The following is a 616-nucleotide window of genomic DNA, read 5'->3' as shown; positions in this document are numbered from 1 at the left end:
ACATTAGTGCACAGTGTACAACAGGTTAGCGCTCGGCTGCGACGCGCAAAGCCACAGGATGCAAAGATAATCCCTTCCTGTCCATTTGACGAAACGTGACTGACATCCTAATTTGTCAAAGTTTGGGAGACGAGACAATTTACGCGTCAGGGAGAGATGCTGCCCGCGAGCCACTGTCAGAACAGCTCTGTGCATTTCCGCTACGGACACTATCCCATTCTGACCGGGCACCCATTTTGGTGTCAGCATCATGTTATGCTTTAGCTATTGAAAAATAGCAGATCTACAAGCTCATATCGCGCCACCGAGTGGCGCGATACGAGCTTGTAGGTCTGCTATTTTTTGAAAAAATCGAAGAACGACTGACATTTTTTAGAATCTGATCTCAGGTCAGAATGGGTTCATCAGAACAGTGTGTGTCCGGCGGAAACCTCGTATGAATCTGATCTCAGGTCAGAATGGGCTATATATATTTCCATGACATCACACGTCGTTCACAGTATATGGATGTGGGTGGTAAAAAAAAAAAATCACATGCCACTATACTGAATAACCCATTTGGGCCTGACGTCGAAAAAAAAAAAAAAAACGTTCGTTCTGAAAGAATATATATTCA

This window comes from Protomyctophum parallelum (assembly GCF_964188405.1).
Source record: "Protomyctophum parallelum genome assembly, chromosome: 11".
Lineage (NCBI taxonomy): Eukaryota > Metazoa > Chordata > Actinopteri > Myctophiformes > Myctophidae > Protomyctophum > Protomyctophum parallelum.
This window is presented reverse-complemented; position numbering follows the sequence as displayed.